This window comes from Leopardus geoffroyi, chromosome E1, assembly GCF_018350155.1.
Source record: "Leopardus geoffroyi isolate Oge1 chromosome E1, O.geoffroyi_Oge1_pat1.0, whole genome shotgun sequence".
NCBI classification, from domain to species: Eukaryota; Metazoa; Chordata; class Mammalia; order Carnivora; family Felidae; genus Leopardus; species Leopardus geoffroyi.
In genome coordinates, this window is record NC_059330.1 from 10,498,522 (window position 1) to 10,514,826 (window position 16,305).

Sequence of the window (16,305 nt, forward strand, 5' to 3'; positions counted from 1 at the left end):
CCCGGAAGTCCTTCACGAAATTCCTCCTCCGGACTCCCGGTACTTTTCAGCGGCCGCCTTCCTCTCATCCCATCCCACACGTCCTCCATCCGTTCAGAATCCGATGTCGGTCCCCGGCCCGTCTTTACGCCACCGCGGGAAGAGGAAAACTCCTCGAACCCGCTGTACCAGCGCCAAGCTGCCTGTCCCGGGGCTGCTTCCCCGACGCCCAGGGCGCGGGTTGAGTCGGAACCCGGACGCCAGCTAGAATTCCCGAATCCGAGGGGACCTCCGCCTCGGCCTCGCTGGGCTCTGACCACGCCCCTTCCTAAGCCCCGCCCAGGGCTTGCGGGGAGGTTTCCGTGGCGACAGTAAACAACACTCAAGAGCTGCTGGAGCCACACCGCAGCCCTGCTCCCCCAACCCACGCTCCTGCAAATAAGGTGATCGAGAATGACAGCGAAGTTGTTATGAACTGAAACCGGGACACATGGGGGCCCAGGTGGGGGCCAGGCCTGGGAGGGCCAGCCTGGGGGTCCAGGACACGTGGGCTGTGGTGCGAGGGTCTGCAACCCCCGGAAGAGGCAGCAGCAACTGGAGAACCAGGGATTGAGATCTAAGGGAGCAGACGTGCAGGTGGAGCCGGATGTTGCGTGGGCCCAGGCAGCAGAGGTGGGGTAAGACACCGGGAGCAAGAGGGACTCGTTCAAGCAAGACCTTGTAGTGTTTTCCTAGGAAGGAGCAGGCAACCTGCCCGGGAGGGGGCTCTCCCAGGCTAGGAGTATGAGCGGCGGACAAGTGAGCATTGCGTGCTGGAGGGGGGAGGGGGTGGGGAAGGGGATAGATTTGTTTTTACATCCACAGAGTTTAAATTAAAGGCTAAATAGTTCTAGAATCCTGTATTAAAACAGCACCCCAGACCCCCCAGTCCATTTCTTTCTCTCGCGGGAAGCCATTTTCAGAGTTTTGTGCTTCTTTCTTTATTTCTGTGCACCCCACGTTTATTTCACCTTCTGTTGTCTTGCCTTCTGCCTGAGCTGTGGGATCTGTGCGTGTGCCTCCTATTTACAAAGGGGATGGCTCCGTTAAGTTAAATATTTTGATGACAAGTTTTGATCATAGTTTTCATTCCCTCTGACACCTTGTTTTCGTGAGCTAGACAAACTTTGTTTTTACTCAGTTTCTTTGTGTAGATCTTGTGCTGGTTACTTTTTTTTAACTTTTGTTTTTTTAAGTTTATTTTGAGAGAGAGAGTGTATGTGAGCGGGGGAGGGGCAGAGAGAGAGAGAGAGAGAGAGAGAGAGAGAGAGAGAACCCCAGAAAGCAGTGCTGAGCTCCTTGGAAGCGAGGGGGCGGGGGTCGATCCCATCAACCAGGAGATCATTACCTGAGCCGAAATTCAGAGTCCGTGGCTTGACCACTGAGTCACCAAGGCGCCCCTGGTTTCTTTTATCAACGTTTATTTTTGGGACAGAGAGAGACAGAGCATGAACGGGGGAGGGGCAGAGAGAGAGGGAGACACAGAATCGGAAACAGGCTCCAGGCTCTGAGCCATCCGCCCAGAGCCTGATGCGGGCTCGAACTCACGGACCGCGAGATCGTGACCTGGCTGAAGTCGGACGCTTAACCGACTGCGCCACCCAGGCGCCCCCCTGGTTTCTTTTAAATAATATTTTTGTATTAGGTAAATTCTCCTGAAAGGGCTTCTTTGCCAGGGATTGTTTTCCTTCTCGTGAAAAAAAAGAGACATGATATATTACAGCTATGTGTCTTATATGGTAGCCTCTGGCTACTATATTGTGGTATTTAAATATAAATGTATTCACACCTTGACGATATTGTTTTTCAATTCATGAACATGAGTTATCTTTCCATTCTTGTACATCTGCTTTCATTTCTTTCAGCAATGTTCTATAGTTTTCAGTGTACAAATCTTTTTGCCTTCTTGGTTAAGTTTATACCTAAATATTGTATTCTTTTTGATGCTGTTGTAAATGCAATTGTCTTCTTAATTTCCTTTTGGGATTGTGCATTGTTAGTATATAGAAATGCAATAGATTTTTGTGTGTTGATTTTGTATCTTATTACTTTGCTGAATTCATGTATTCTAAGTTTGTATGTGTATTCTTGAGGATTTTCAACATATAAGATCATGTCATCTGTGGTTTTACTTCTTCCTTTCCCATTTGAATGCTCTTATTTCTTTTTCATGCCCAGTTTCTCTGGCTAGTATTACATTGAATAGAAGTGGAGAGAGTGGGCATCCTTGCCTTGTTCCTGATGTTGGCGGAAAAGCTTTCAGTCTTTCGTCATTGAGTATGTTCACTGTGGGTTTTTATATATGACTCTTATTGTGTTGAAAGGGGATTGAATTGGTCAGATGTTTACTCTGTATCCATTGAGATGATCATGTGTTTTTAGTCCTTTATTCTGTTAATGTGCCATATTACACAGAGTGATTTTCGAATGTTGAACCATTCTTGCATTCCAGGAATAAACTCCATTTGGGCGTGTGGTATAATACTTTAAATATACTGCTGAATTCAGTTTGCTAGTATTTTGTTGAGGATTTTTACATCAATGTTTATTAGAGATATTTTGGTCTGTAGTTTTTTTTTTTTTTCTTACAGTATCTTTGTCTGGCTTTGGTATTAGGACAACGCTGGCCTCGTAGAATGAGTTAGGATGTGTTCCCTCCTCTTCAGTTCTTTAAGAGTTTGAGCAGGATGGTGCAAGTTTTTCTTTAAAGCTTTTTTAAAAAAATATTATTATTTTCAGTAGGCTCCATGCCCAACAGGAGACTTGAACTCACAACCCTGAGACCAAGAGTTGCATGCTCTACAGACTGAGCCGGCCGGGTACCCCGGTATAAGTTGTCCTTTAAATGTTTGGTGGAATTCACCAGTGAGACCATCAGGTTCTTTGTTGGGAGGTTTTTTTGTTTTTTGTTTTTTGTTTTTTTATTTAATCTCCTTACTAGTTATCATCTATGGATTTTCTAATTTTTTCTATTTTTAGTGTTATTAGCAATCAGTCCATCTCATCTAGGCTATCCAATTTGTGGGCATACAGATGTTCACAGTACTCTTATACGTTTTATTTCTGTAGAATTGGTAGTCACGTCCCCACTTTCATTCTGAATGTTATTTATTTTAAGTAATTCCAGCTAATGGTTTGTCAATTTTGTTGGTCTTTTCAAAGAACGAGCTTTTGATTTCATTGATTTCTCTATGGTCTATTCTGTCTGTTCAAATCTTCACCATTTCCCTCCTGACAGGTTTATGTTTGCTTTACTCTTTTTCTGGTTTCTTAAGCTGTAAATTTAAGGTTGTCACTTCAAGATTTTTCTTTATTGAGGAAAAGACTTTTTTATTTAAAAAAAAATTTTAATGTTTGTTTTTGAGGGAGAGGCACAGCGTGAATGGGGGAGGGGCAGAGAGCCAGGGAGACGCAGAATCCGAAGCGGCTCCAGGCTCCGAGCTGTCAGCACAGGGCACGACGCGGGGCCCGAACTCACCAACTGCAAGATCATGACCTGAGCCGAAGCCGGACGCTTACCTGACTGAGCCACCCAGGTGCCCCTCTACACCACTCATCTTAAGACATGGAACAGAATCAGTATCTTTGATGCTTTCTATGTGCCCCCCTCATTGCATCTCCTTCCTTTACCTCCTCGCATAATCACTAACAGGCAATTGATAATTACAAAATTAAGGACACTCATCCTTCAGAGGTAGTGATTGAAGGAACTCCTCAAACTGCCGGGTCATAGGGCATGGCCACGTACAGATACTAAGTCACGTCTAAATGCATTCCAACATGCAACAACACATGCCTTCACCTCTGTGTAAAAGAACCCCGCCTTAATTCCTTGCAGACTTCCTGTTTAAATGTTTCTTTTTAGGCTTTGCTTCTCACCCAGACAATAGTAAAGAACAATCACTCCTTTCTTCTGAATTATAGTTCCCTGCATATGTGTCTTCTATCTCCGGATTGACAGTGTGAGTCACATTTGTCCCTGCTTCCCTTTGTTCCCTGCTCAGGTGCAGAGTCCAGAGGGAGTCCTGCCCCAGCCTGTGCAACTTGTCGCCTTTCTTTTAAGGGAGGAGTTTGGGTCCTGCTTTCAGGATGCCACTCTCCTCTTGGAAATACGCACTCAGATGCTTCCCTTTGCATCTTCTCTCCCACTTTACCCACACATATGTTCAGTCTTTACTGTTCATTTTGTAGATCTGAATTTGTAGCTGTTTCCCCTGCATTTTTGGAGAAAAGAAGTGGAATAGGACCATCTTAAACCCAAAACACCCTGGGAAGCATTTAAAAGAAAAGAAAAAAAAAAAAAAAAGATAACTCAGTCCAATCCCAGGCCTAACAAGGCAGCATTTCCGAATGGAGCTCCCAAGCCTCTGTATATTTTTTTTAATGCTTATTTATTTTGAGAGAGAGAGTGCGTGTGTGTGAGCAGGGGAGGGGCAGAGAGAGGGGGAGAGAGAATCCCGAGCAGGCTCTGTGCTGCCAGCACCATGCCCGACTTGGGGCTCGAACTCACGAAACCCCGAGATCACAACCTGAGCCTAAATCAAGAATCGGATACGTAACAAGCATCTGTATTTTTAAACAAGCATAAAGCCAAGTTTAACAACCACTCAACTAAAATGCCTGTGTTCGATTTGAGTCACTTTCTCTTTTATTCTTTCATGGGCAAACATTCCTTTCATCCTTTGAGAAAAGACTATTATTCCTAAATACTTCCTGTGTACATTAGTTTCCTTGTTGCTATTATCACATATTAACACAAATTTATCATCCTCCTTCTCTGGAGGTCTGAAGTCCAAAATCAAGGTGTTACCAGGGCTGCATTCCTCTTGGAGCTTCCAGGAGAGAATCGGTGTCCTTGTCTTTTCCAGATGCAAGAGGCCTCTGCATCGCATGGTTTGGGGCCCCTTCCTCACGTCACTCCGTTCTCCTTGCTTGGGTGATGGTATCTCCTACCGGTGATGTGTCTCCATCCAGATAATCCAGCATAATCTCCCCTTCTCAAGATTCTTTTTAAAAAAAAATTTTTTTTTCAACATTTATTTATTTTTGGGACAGAGAGAGACAGAGCATGAACGGGGGAGGGGCAGAGAGAGAGGGAGACACAGAATCGGAAACAGGCTCCAGGCTCTGAGCCCTCAGCCCAGAGCCCGACGCGGGGCTCGAACTCACGGACCGTGAGATCGTGACCTGGCTGAAGTCGGACGCTCAACCGACTGCGCCACCCAGGGGCCCCTCAAGATTCTTAATCGAACCTACAAAGTCCCTTTTGCCATGTAGGGTGACGTATTCATGTTCTAATGTCCTGACGATTAGATGTGGATGTATTTGTGTTTTTTTTTAATTTTAATAATATATTTTATTCAACCCAATATTCTAAAATACTACCATTTTGATATGTCATCAATAGAAAACATTATCAATGACATACTTTCTAGTATTTTTCCCCTACTAAGTCTTTGAAATATGATACGTTTTACACTTAGAGCACATCTCAATTTGGACTAGCCAAATTTCAAACTACATGTGGCTGGCGAATAGTATATTAGTGTGATTCAATACCATGCCAATCTTACTCAGTAACCAACACTTTGATCAAAGTAGATTCTTTTAAGATTTTTTTGGTTTTCATTTTTGTTTTTTGTTTGTTTCTTTATTTACATCCAAGTTAGTTAGCATATAGTGCAATAGTGATTTCAGGAGTAGATTCCTTAGTGCCCCTTACCCATTGAGCCCATCCCCCCTCCCACCACCCCTCCCGTAACCCTCAGTTTGTTCTCCATATTTATGACTCTCTTCTGTTTTGTCCCCCTCTGTTTTTATATTATTTTTGTTTCCCTTCCCTTACGTTCATCTGTTGTCTCTTAAAGTCCTCATATGAGTGAAGTCATACGATTTTTGTCTTATTCTAATTTCACTTAGCATAATACCCTCACGTTCCATCCACGTAGTTGCAAATGGCAAGATTTCATTCTTTTTGATTGCCGAGTAATACTCCATTGTATATATATACCGCATCTTCTTTATCCATTCATCCATTGATGGACATGTGGGCTCTTTCTATACTTTGGCTACTGTCAATAGTGCTGCTATAAACTTTGGGGTGCAGGTGCCCCTATGAATCAGCACTCCTGTATACTTTGGATAAACTCTTAGTAGTGCAATTATTGGGTCATAAGGTAGTTCTATTTTTAATTTTTTGAGGAACCTCCATACTGTCTTCCAGAGTAGCTGCACCAGTTTGCATTCCCAAGATGTGGATATATTTGGATGGCCGTTATTCACCTTACCACATGAGTTAGAAAATTTATTTATATTCTCAAGGTCTACTCCAAGCATTTTTTTTTTTTTTTTTTTTTTTGGTCTGTGAATCTTGCTACTCCTTTCTTCAGAGGTTGTATTTCTGTATTCAAACTCAGATAATTGTGCTCAGATTTTAAACTATCCTATTATAGATTCAGTATATTTTCTTGAGTAATATTAGGATCAGTGATGATAGGAATTTGTCTCCACTTGTTTCTTTTTTCAGTGAGGGTGATGGGGAGTGGGGCGGGGTGGGGGGAGAAGCTAGGAAAACATTTCTCTTCCCTATTCTAGTGCATTTTTCACCATTTTTTAAAGATTTTCAAAAAATGTTTATTCATTTTTGAGAGAGAAAGAGACAGAGCATGAGCAGGGCAGGGAGAGGCAGGGGGAGAGAGACAGAATCCCAAGCAGGCTCCAGGCTCTGAGCTGTCAGCACAGAGCCCGACGCGGGGCTCGAACCCACAAACCGTGCAATCATGACCTGAGCTGAAGTTGGAAGCTTAACAAACTGAGGTACCCAGGCACCCCCATTTGTCACCAATTTTGATACAATTCTGGTTTTCTAGCAATGAATTCTGTGGTAGAAGGATGCTGCTGACCTGGCGAAATTTGGGCATTTGCAAGTTGTGCATTTTTATTTGTTGAATTCTTACCACATGTTGGATACAGTATTAGGTGCCTAACTTAAAGCATCTCATTTAATGTACTTAATTTATCCTTTACAAAAGCCCTATCAGCAGATGATAGTTGAATACGTAGCGTATCAATTTTCTAGGGCTGCCATAACAAAGTGCCACAGACTAGGTGGCTTGAACAACAGAAATGCATTTCCTTGCCATTCCCGAAGGTAGAAGTCCAAGATCAAGGTGTCAGCATGGTTGGGCTCTTGTGGGGCCTCTCTCCTTGGCTTGTAGATGGCCACCTTCTCCTGTGTCTTTCCATCCTCTGTATATGCTATTAAATATCCTCCTCTTACAAGAACACCAGTCATATTGGATTAGAACCCACCCATACGGTTCATTTTAACTTAATTATTTCTTTAAAGGCCCCATCTCCAAATAGAGCTGGTTAGAACTCCAACATATGAATTTTAAGAGGGTCACGATTCAGCCAATAACATAGAGTAAAATGTCTTTTAGCAACTGGATAGCAGGGGTGGGATTTAAACTCCAGTCCATCTGTCTGTAACTCAAGAGCTGTGCTTAAGTCTTTTACTTCATTCTGCTTTGGATTATTCATCCTTTTTCGTTAAGTTCCTATTTCTTGTGCAAAGGGATCCCTATTATTTGGGCACTCTTCTGTAAGAGTTAACTTAAACAACGGGCACCATGCCTAAAATGGATTATTTCTTAAGTTTGATGCTAGTGTGTGTGTGTTTTTTGTTTTAATGTAAATTTTTTTTAATTAAAAAAAAAAAAGGAAGGGGTACCTGGGTGACTCAGCTGGTCAAGCGTCCGACTTTGGCTCGGGTCATGATCTCACGGTTCGTGGGTTCGAGCCTGGTGTCAGGCTCTGTGCTGACTGCTCGGAGCCTGGAACCTGCTTCGGATTCTGTGTCTCCCTCTCTCTCTGCTCCTCCCCCACTCACACTCTGTCTCTTTCTGAAAAATAAACATTAAAAATTTTTGAATTAAAAATTGTTAATTTTAATGTCAATTTTAGATATTTTTAAAACTCTTTTTGGGGCGCCTGGGTGGCTCAGTCGGTTAAGCGTCCGACTTCAGCTCACGTCACGATCTCATGGTCTGTGAGTTCGAGCCCCGTGTCGGGCTCTGGGCTGACTGCTCAGAGCCTGGAGCCTGCTTCGGATTCTGTGTCTCCCTCTCTCTCTGTCCCTCCCCCATTCATGCTCTGTCTCTCTCTGTCTCAAAAATAAATAAACGTTAAAAAAAAATTAAAAAAACCTCTTTTTAAAAATATATGTATATATATATTTTTATTTTAGGGGAGAGGAGCAGAGGGAGAGAGAGAATTCCACGCAGTCTCCACACTCAGCATGGAGCCTGACACAGGGGTCAGTCCAATGACCCTGAGATCATGACCTGAGCCGAAATCAAGAGTTGGACACTCAACTGACTGAGCCACCCACTGCCCTTTAAATTTTAGTTAACGTATACTGCAATATTGGTTTCAGGAGTAGAATTCAGTGATTGATCACTTACATACAGCACCCACTGCTCATCACAGCAAGTGCCCTCCTTAATACCCATCGACCATCTAGCCCCTCCCCCACCCCACTTCCCTCCATCAATCCTCAGTTTGTTCTGTCATTATGAGTCTCCTATGGTTTGTTTCCCTCTCTACTTTTCCCCCCTTCCCGTATGTTCATCTGTTTTGTTTCTTAAATTCCACAAATCAGTGAAATCATACGGTATTTGTCTTTCTCTGCTGACTTATTTTCCTTTGCAGAATATAGTCTAGCTCCATCCAGGTCATTGCAAATGGCAAGATTTCTTTTCTTTTTTTTTTTTTTTTTTTTGTATTAGAGAGCATTTTCTGAATTTATTAAGAATGGCTCCGTGCTTTCCTAAAAGGTTATCAGTTCACATCCAAATGATGAGCTCTCGTGCAGTTATGAAGGCGCACTTGTACAGAATTTTACTGAGCTCAGACGGTACGAAAGGTTTTGCATCCTGACCTTTTCTTTCTGCGTTACATCACAAGCACTTTCCCACGCAATTAAAATTCTTCACACATAGTTGGCAAACACATGGCAAGCATGCATACGCATATACATTGTTTGTAACTGCTTTTCAATGTCTTTCGGTTATTTTTTTCAACAAGTGCTTTTTAAATGCTTTGCTGGCACTTACTAATTGAGGAGAAAAAGGGACATCAGGAAAAAGATAAATAACAATGATAGGCTGATGGGGATCCAAGAATAGGACAAGTCACAGATATTTCAGCTGTTTAGAAGAGGCAGTAATGAAATGAAGAATAAGGATACTTGGCGGGAATTTCTGTAGGAGAGGAAATTGAAATTCATCAAAAAGGGGTGGGACTCAGAGAAGATAATGAAAAGAAATTTTCATGCTGGGGAATGGAATAGGTTAAGATTTGAAGTTAGAGATCTGTCCATCCTGCTCAGGAAATGATAGGAGAAGTGTAAGGAGAAAAGTCTGGATTCCCGGGTAGCAGTGAGATGGTCGATTTTGCTTTAATTTTCATTTTGTTTGCGTTTCATAAATATGAAAGATTTCAAACTTATGAAAAAGTGTAGAACATTACATAGCAGACATCCAGTGTTTGATTGTTGGGCATTTTTTTTTAACTTGTTTTATTTTTTATTTTTTTAAATTTACATCCAAATTAGCATATAGTGGAACAATGATTTCAGGACTGGATTCCTTAGCGCCCCTTACCCATTGAGCCCATCCCCCCTCCCACCACCCCTCCCGTAACCCTCAGTTTGTTCTCCATATTTATGAGTCTCTTCTGTTTTGTCCCCCTTCCTGTTTTTGTATTATTTTTGCTTCCCTTCTCTTATGTACATCTGTTTTGTCTCTTAAAGTCCTCATATGAGTGAAGTCATATGAGTTTTGTCTTTCTCTGACTGACTAATTTCACTTAGCATAATACCCTCCAGTTCCACCCACGTCGTTGCAAATGGCAAGATTTCATTCTTTCTGATTGCCGAGTAATACTCCATTGTATATATAGACCACATCTTCTTTATCCATTCATCCATCGACGGACATGTGGGCTCTTTCCATACTTTGCCTATTGTTGATAGTGCTGCTAGAAACACGGGGGTGCATGTGTCCCTTCGAAACAGCACACCTGTATCCCGTGGATAAATGCCTAGAAGTGCAATTGCTGGGTTGTAGGGTAGTTCTATTTTTAGCTTCTTGAGGAACCTCCATACTGTCTTCCAGAGCGGCTGCACCAGCTTGCCTTCCCACCAACAAGATTTCATTCTTCTTGATGGCTGAGTAATTGGTTTCGGTATATATAGCAAATACTAAGAGTATCGTATTTTTCTTCCCTAATAGTTCAACTTTATTTCCGGTGATTTTCCCCGTTTTACATTGTTAATAGCCCCTCGTCTGCTTTAGCACACTCGTTTCATAGTCTCGACCCATCGTTTCTCAGGCTTCTTTGCCCCACGCCATACGCCGTCCAGTGATTGTTCCTCTTTCGTGGAAGTCGTGCTGCTCTTTACCCTGAGTTCATCTTTCTGCCCTCGCTCTGAGGGGTGACTTCCTCTGGCAGAGTATTGAGGGGAGATGGTGGCCAGACCCCGCTCTACGTCCGGCAATGGAGAGTTTGAGGAATAGGAGCTCTGGGGCTGAGAGCACATAGCATATACCCCGTGGCCGCTGACATTGGGAGCCTGAGACTCCAAGAAACCCTTCAGGTCAGGGCTTCACCTTCAAGCATCCAAGAAGGGGCAGCATTGGGATTACACTGGAGTCCGCTGGGCCTGGAGGCCCGGAGAGAAAGAGGGGAGTCACGATTCCCTGGGAATGTTGGTTCCCATCCGCTGTCCCCATTTCCTCATCTCGTGTTACTTGGATGTCACCTCTGATAACACCCATCTCAGCAGACTTGACCTTTGCTACTGATTCCTGCTGTGAGGGTGCGGGACAAACGGTGACTGTCAACAGGCAATGGTTGAGGAAAGCCCAGAACAGAGCTGAAATCATTACTGTTTTCCTCTCATAGCTGGAGTCTCCCTGTGCCCCAGGCTGCAGACACACCCCACTTAGCCCCCAACTCCCCCCCCCCCCCCACAGACATGCACACACCACAGGCCAACCTTCCCTCCTTCCAGAGGTTTCTCATAATGTGGATCTGCTGGTTCCTGGCTCCGTGTTTTCCGCCACAGGTTTTGTCAGGGGCGGATTTTTATGGACAGAGCCAGCAGCCTCGGCTATTGCCTCATTGTGGCAGGAACCAAACCTCCTGTTTGTGTTTTCAGTTCTATTTAAAATGCACATAGGGGGGCGCCTGGGTGGCTCAGTCGGTTGAGCATCCGACTTCGGCTCAGGTCGTGATCTCACGGTTCATGAGTTCGGGCCCCATGTCGGACTCTCTGCTGTCAGCGCAGATCCCACTTCAGATCCTCTCTCTCTCTCTCTCTCTCTCTCTGCCCTTCCCCTGCTTGTGCTCTCTCTCTCTCTAACAAAAATAAATAAACATTAAAAAAGTAAAATGCACATATTTTCTACAACTCTGATGAGTGCTGGGAACTCTGTGGCCTTTTCTTTCTTAAGGTTTTTATTTATTTTTGAAGGAGAGAGAGAGAAGGCATGAGCAGGGGAGGGGCAGAGAGAGAGGGAGACACAGAATGCGAAGCAGGCTCCAGGCTCTGAGCTGTCAGCACAGAGCCTGATGTGGGGCTCGAACCCACGAACAGGTCAGATCATGACCTGAGCTGAAGTCGGACGTTTAACTGACTCAGCCACCCAGGTGCCCCCTCTGTGGCCTTTTCTTTACTCCAAACCTCAGCCTTCAGTCCTCCTGATGACCAGTGACTGGGACTGCCCCCAGAAGCCACATTCTCCACCCACCTCTGATGGCACTCCTCCCAGGTTCAAGCAGCTTCCAAGGCCCCATTGATTCCAGCCCAATGCTCAAAATCCTTTGAAGGCCTTGATTTCTCTGCTTGGTTTTCATGGTCACTGCCTGGTCTCTCCTTCCCAACCCAGCTTTACCTCCACTGCTCCCCAATATTTGCGTGTGCCCTTGCCATGCTGGTCTCCATGCGCCTTGTCTAAAACTCCCTGTCACCTGGCCCTCTAGCCTCAACTGAAGTCCTGCCGTCCTCCAGCTTTTGACTTTCAATCTGTCCTTCACCCAAACCCATATTAGGGGAGTTTTCCTTGACTAACTCCATACCATTAAAACAATTGCATGATTTTATGGGGATGGAGCCAGGCTTTTAGCAAATAATTTCTGAAATGATTCCAATATGCAGTCAGTGTTGTGAACTATAATAGTAGAAAGTCTCTAAAATCCTTCAAAATTTTACAGTCTTCATATCAATGCCCTTGTTGGAGGAGGCCAGCTGATCAGAAGGCGTGTGTTTATTTTCAGACAGACTAAACTTTTGCCCATTGCTAACGCCTCGCAGCGAGCTGGGTTAGCCCCACACAATATCAAGACTCCTGCAGCATTTCCAACAAAAGAAACAAATAATAGTGATTCCATTAATTTTTGAAGGCTACTATAACAAAGTACCATAGAGTGGGTGGCTTATTAACAGAAACTTATTTTCTGACAATTCTGGAGCCCAGAAGTCCAAGATTAAGGGGTCATCAGATTCTGTTTCACCTGAGGCCTCTCTCCATGACTTGCAGATGGCTGCCTTCTCCCTATGCTTTCACATGGTCTTTCCTCTGTGTGTCCCTGTCCTAATTTCCTCTTCTTATGGAGACACCCATCATATTAAATTAAGCCCCACCCCAGTGACCTCACTTTAACATAATTACCTCTTTAAAGACCCTATCTCCAAATGTGGTCACATTCTGAGTTACTGGGGATTAGGACTTCAACATCTGAAGCCGGGGCTGGGGGGTGGGGGGCAGGGAGAGTTACAATAACAGTATTCTTCTTTATATTCTTTGTTTCTTTTCTCTTTTTTTCCCCCCTTCTTTGGTTCCAGGTGCTTAATTAAGATACAGTTAAAAATGCTAGCTGACCACTAAGCTAACGGCCGCATGACAGTGAATGAGTTTTTTTAGGGCATCTGGGTGGCTCGGTCGGTTGAGCGTCCAACTTTGGCTCAGGTCACGATCTCCCAATTCATGGATTCAGGCCCCGCGTTAGGCTCTGTGCTGACAGATCAGAGCCTGAAGCCTGCTTCAGATTCTGTGTCTTCCTCTGTCTCTGCCTCTCCCCTGCTTTTGCTCTCTCTCTCTCTCTCTCAAAAATAAATTTAAAAAAAATTTTTTTAAGATGCAAAATTAGTTTTTAAAAAAAAATTTTTTTTTCAACGTTTATTTTTTTTGGGGGGGACAGAGAGAGACAGAGCATGAACGGGGGAGGGGCAGAGAGAGAGGGAGACACAGAATCGGAAACAGGCTCCAGGCTCTGAGCCCTCAGCCCAGAGCCCGACGCGGGGCTCGAACTCCCGGACCGCGAGATCGTGACCTGGCTGAAGTCGGACGCTTAACCGACTGCGCCACCCAGGCGCCCCCAAAATTGGTTTTTTTAAAAAGTCACTAACAAGCAAATAACAACAGCTCACAACAAGCAGTAGCCACAGGCCCCAGGCAGGTGGGAGAATTGTTTTCCAGTGTTGCCACTTTATAATATTCAAAAGGTCTAATTTTCAACAAAAAACTATGAGACATGTGAGGAAACAAGAAATGAAGGACAATTCACTGGAAATGGGGAATGAATAGAAACTGTCTCTGAGGAAACCCAGGTGTTCACTTATTAAACGAAGACTTTATATCAACTTCCAAAGAGTGAGAGGAAACCATGGACGCAAGACAAAAGGATACCAGAGAAACAACGTCTCACCAAATAAAGAGTGTCAGTAAAAAGAAATTATAAAACAAACTCTGGAGATGAAAAGTACAACCACTGAAATTAAAAATTCATGAGAGTCCAACAGACCTGAGGAAGCAGAAGAATCAGTGAACTTGAAGATAAGCAAATTGATATTATTCCATCTGAGCAGTAGAAAGAGAATCGAGAAAAATTAACAGAACCTAAGATGTCATGCATACCACCAGAAACTTCAGAGGGAGAGGAGAAAAAGAAATGAGCACAAAGATAGATAGTATCCAAGAATTTCCCAAATTTGATGGAAGACATGAATCTACACTTTCAACAAGGTCAAATAGGCTGCAAACAGGATAAACTCAAATAGAGTCATACCAAGACATATTAAAGTAAAATCATCAGAAACAAAAGATAAAGAATCTGGAAAGTAGCAAGAGAGAAGCAACCTCTCACATACAAGTGATCTTCAATAATATTAATAGCTAATTTCTCTTCAGAAACCACAGAAGCCAGAAAGCAGATGACATATTTCAATGCTGAGACTTTAAAACATCAACCAAGAATTCTATATCCACCAAAACTAGCCTTCAAAAGAGAAAGAAATTAAGACTTTGCAGGTAAAAGCTGAGATAATTGACCACTAGTAGACCTGCTCCACAAGAAAGGCTAAAGAGAGTCAGGAACAAGACGGGGATGTCCACTCTCACCACTTTTATTCAAAACAGTACTGGAAGTCTTAACCACAGCCATTAGACAAAAAAAAAAAAAAAAAAAAAAGAAAAAAAAAAGAAAGAAAAGGTGACCAAATTGGTAGGGAAGAAGTAAAAATGTCACTATTTGCAGATAACATGATTCTGTATCTAGCAAACACTAAAGACTCCACCAAAAAACTATTACAACTAATAAATGAGTTCAGTAAAGTTGCAGGATATGAAATTAATATAAAAAAAATCTGTTGCATTTCTATACAGTAGTAACAAAATAGCAGAAAAATGAATTGCGAAAACAATCCCACTTACAGCTGTACCAAAAAGAATGAAATACCTAGGAATAAATTTAACCAAAGAGGTGAAGGACCTGTACTCTGAAAACTATAAGATATGGATGGGGAAAAACAATGACACAAATGGAAAGATATACTATGCTCATGGATTGGAAGAATCAATATTATTAAATTTTTCATACTACCCAATGCAATCTACACATTCAATGCAATCCTTATTATAATCCCAATAGTATTTTTCACAGAACTAAAACAAATCATCCTAAAATATGTGTGGAACCACAAAAGACCCTGAATAGCAAAAGCAATCTTGAGAAAGAACAAAGCTGGAGGTATCACAATCCCAGGTTTCGAGACACACTGCAATTCTATAATCATCAAAACGGTATGGCACTGATACAAAGACAGACGTATAGATCAATGGAACAAAATAGAGAGCCCAGAAATAAACTCATAATTACATGGTCAATTAATCTATGGCAGAGGAGGCAAGAATATACAATGGGGAAAAGACAGTCCCTTCAATAAATGGTGTTGGAAAAACAAGACAGCTACATGCAAAAGAATGAAACTGGGCCACTTTTTCACACCATATAAACTCAAAAATGGATAAAAGACCTAAGGGTAAGACCTGAAATCATAAAACTCCTAAAAGAAAGCATAGGCAGTTATCTCTTGGACATTGGCCATAGCAACTTTCTCTGGATTTGTCCTCCTTGGGCAAGGGAAAGAAAAGCAAAAATAAACCATTGGGACTACTACAAACTAAAAAAGCTTTGCACAGCGTACAAAACCATCAACAAAATCAAAAAGCAACCTACTGAATGGGAGGAGATATTTAGAAATGCTGTATCTGATAAGGGGTTAATGTCTAAACTATGTAAATAACTCATACAACTCAACACCAAAAAACCCAAATAATCTGACTGAACATGGGCAGAAGATCTGACCAGAAATTTTTCCAAAGAAGACACAGATGGTCAACAGACACATGAAAAGATGCTCAACATCACTGATCACCATGGAAATACAAATCAAAACCACAATGAGATATCTTTTCACACCAGTCAGAATGGCTAGTATCAAAAAGGCAAGAAATAACAAGTGTTGGCAAGGAGGTGGAGAAAAGGAAACCCTCGTGCACTGTTGGAGGGAGTGTAAATTTGTGCAGCCGCTGTGGAAAACAGTATGGAGACCCCTCAAAAAAATTAAAAATAGAAATATCATACATACAACCCAGTAACGCCACTCCTGAGTATTCACCCAAAGAAAATGAAAACAGTAATTTGAAAAGATACATGGGTCCATATATTTATCTCAGTGCTATTTACAGTAGCCAAAATACGGAAGCCACCTACGTGTCCATCAACAGATGACAGATAAGGAAATTGTAGGGTATAAATACACATAACATAATTCAGCCATAAAAGAGAACGAAACTTGCCACTCATGGCAAATATCGTAGGATTTCACTTATATGTGGAATCTAAAAAGCAAAACAAAGGAACACACACACAAACCAGAAA

At 42.7% G+C, this 16,305-nt stretch overlaps 1 long non-coding RNA gene across 1 annotated transcript in view; it reads left to right on the forward strand.

Moving 5' to 3' along the window:
• The window catches only part of LOC123603089, a 65,680-nt gene continuing 49,375 nt past the window's right edge, over positions 1 to 16,305 (forward strand). The window contains exon 1 of the long non-coding RNA XR_006714736.1: positions 1 to 777. This is a non-coding gene — a long non-coding RNA (uncharacterized LOC123603089). The remainder of the gene's footprint in view (positions 778 to 16,305) is intronic.